Here is a 2,975-nt window from a genome sequence, read left to right on the forward strand (position 1 = left end):
CACACACACATGTTTTAACACTCTATTACTACAATTTACTTTAACTTTGTTTTATTACTTTTAGTAAATCCTAACAGTGTATACACACATGCTTACACTTGATTTTCATTCTTTAAATATGAATAAATTTGCAAAACGAAACAGTAACGGTCCCCATGTCCTCATTAATCCTGCTAATGATTAACTTTTATTTTATTATTATTATTATCTCCTAACTGGAACTAACCTCAGATTTAATGTAATTTAATGATGTGTAGCCTATCTGGTTTTCATTGAAGGTTTTTAAAACTGAATTAGCAGATTTACCTGATTATTTCTTTCTGATTAATCTGAAGACATTTAACCGAGTGACAAATGAGGAGAGTGTGTTACCATGGTAACCCTAACTTGTGTATTTTATCAGTAACTTAATAAGTGATGGAGTCAGTACAACACGTTCACCATAAACTCATCTTTAATAACTCTAAGTCCTAAGTTATCAGCTAGCGTCTGTTAGCCTCGCTATGCTAATGCTAATGCTGTTTGGGCCATCGTAAACAAAACTCACCGGACCGGAAGTGTGTTCTGAAACTCTTCGCTGTGTTGTCCCGTCGTTCACGATCCAATCAGCTAATCGGTGATTATTATTGTTACTATTATTATTATTATTATTACTGACTCGGTCTAATCCTGGATCTTTGTTATCGGAGCGCCAACTAATACTAACTTACCACAACTTCCGGTTTGGAGGTGAAAGGTCAGTACGTTAACTGACCGATGAGACAGAAGCAGAAACCCGCGCAGCCGAAACGTTTATCACACGAAGCGACTCAACTGAAGTAAACAAATAAACACTGATCACGTTAACAGCGCGCGCAAACACTGTGATGTGTTTACGTGTCAAAAAAATGTGGGTTTTTTTCAATGTTTTAGCAAAAACTTTATTTGCAGTGACAATCACGCTACAAGAAAAACTTGTTTTGTGATTATACCTTCACTGTTATCACAATAATAATAAAATGATGTAAACAAAAACATGTTTTGTATCTTTAACCCAATTCCAAAGCTGATCTAAACATATCATCAAAACAATTACAAACAAAAAAAAATAAATATTAGCTTATTGGAATTAAACCAGTTAAAATAGAAACGCGTTAAATGATGTTTATTCAACAATAAAAGTTTGCTTCATTTGATTTAAAATCACTTCTAATAGCGGTGAGTTATATTTACGCAGTGCAGCTGAAGGCGGCTGGCGCATGGTGATGACGTAGGGGAAGCATGGAGCCCACAGAGCCGTGCGTTCGCGCCAGGCTCAGGCTCAGAGACGGACAGAACCGAGCCTTCGCCGTTCAGGTGGGACACACTTTGGGTTCACTGAACKGCGGGATTTCCGAGCTCAACTCGAACATCTCACAGCTTCTCAATGAGCTCGTGGAGCGCGAGAGAGCGCGCGGAGGACAAACCTGTGGTGAGCGGTTTTTGTTTGTTTGTTTATAGCAGAATCAACATAGTGTGCACTTATCAGTGATACATTTATATACTGTAAATAAATAAATAAATAAATAGATAAATGCACTGACACATCACTGATAGCCTGAGCCTGAAATTATGTCTTTAGTTCAGCCATTGGACTATTTCGCAGATACTGTTTAGCGCCCCCTACCGGATGCGGCGCGCAATGGTTTGTGTGATACTTTGTGGGCAAGCAAAAGAAAAGTAAACGATGGCACAGGTTATGAAAGTTTAAAGTTTGGATTGTTGCGCATTTTAAAATGTTTATTTTGTTTCGTCATGTACCAAAATCTGATCAGAAAAAAGACAAACTAGTCCAGAATTTTTACCTGCTCAAATGTTGGAATCAGTGCCTGAAATAGCAACCTGGAAATCCAAAATAGAGGTAAGGTTATACTGCTGTGCAATATTTTCACCCTTAATATAATGTATTAATTACTATAGTATGGCACTATATTAAATCTATTGCCAGAGACAATCCCATTATATCGTGATATTGATTTTAGGCCAAATCGCCCAGGTTCATTTAGTCAAAGCTTGGTTTCAGTGACACCTAGTGGTTGAAAATAAGACTGCATGTGGAAATCAGGTGTTTACCTGGGTTTTGACTCTGTAAATGAGTGTAGTTGTGAAGTCATGCTTGGGCATACAGAGGACATCAGGATGTTCTTGTGGATCTGAGCAGCACCAACTGCTTTCACCCTGTCACTGATTCACTCAGACTGAAGCAGCAGCTCCTTCAGACATCATCTCTTCTGGCTGTGTCTCACTCCAGGGGCTCCATCCTCCTAAGTCCACCTTTGTTTGCTGCTTACGTCACTGCCCTGCACCGTAGACTGTCCCAGTTCATTGGCTCCTTCTCATGTGTGCGATGAATGTGGCCCACAAAACCCTGGAAATGAAGTCCGCATTTAAGTTTTATTCTCAGTCGAGGACATCCCAGGATTCGTTGTACGGAGCCCGCGAGGGGACATGGGGGATTTTTTTCCTTTTGCGTTTCCACGCAATACCTTTGCGTTACCTCACAATACTTTTGCGTTACCTCACAATACTTTTGCGTTACCTCACAATACCTTTGCGTTACCTCGCATTACCTTTGCGTTACCTCGCATTACCTTTGCGTTACCTCGCAATACCTTTGCGTTGCCTCGCTATACCTTTGCGTTACCTCGCATTACATTTGCGTTACCTCGCATTACATTTGCGTTACCTCGCATTACCTTTGCGTTACCTCGCATTACATTTGCGTTACCTCGCATTACATTTGCGTTACCTCGCATTACATTTGCGTTACCTCGCATTACATTTGCGTTACCTCGCAATACCTTTGCGTTACCTCGCAATACCTTTGCGTTACCTCGCAATACTTTTGCGTTACCTCGCATTACCTTTGCGTTACCTCGCATTACCTTTGCGTTACCTCGCATTACCTTTGCGTTACCTCGCATTACCTTTGCGTTACCTCGCAATACCTTTGCGTT

The 2,975-nt window shown here is 40.3% G+C and overlaps 1 protein-coding gene across 1 annotated transcript in view; it reads right to left on the reverse strand.

The window, feature by feature from the left end:
• Positions 1-847, reverse strand: part of LOC106526944 (putative E3 ubiquitin-protein ligase UBR7) — a gene marked incomplete at its 3' end in the record, with an annotated part of 14,696 nt that extends 13,849 nt beyond the window's left edge. The window contains exon 1 of the mRNA XM_014021679.1: positions 548-847. The remainder of the gene's footprint in view (positions 1-547) is intronic.
• Positions 848-2,975: the final 2,128 nt, after the last annotated feature.

Source organism: Austrofundulus limnaeus, unplaced genomic scaffold, assembly GCF_001266775.1.
Source record: "Austrofundulus limnaeus strain Quisiro unplaced genomic scaffold, Austrofundulus_limnaeus-1.0 Scaffold301, whole genome shotgun sequence".
Lineage (NCBI taxonomy): Eukaryota > Metazoa > Chordata > Actinopteri > Cyprinodontiformes > Rivulidae > Austrofundulus > Austrofundulus limnaeus.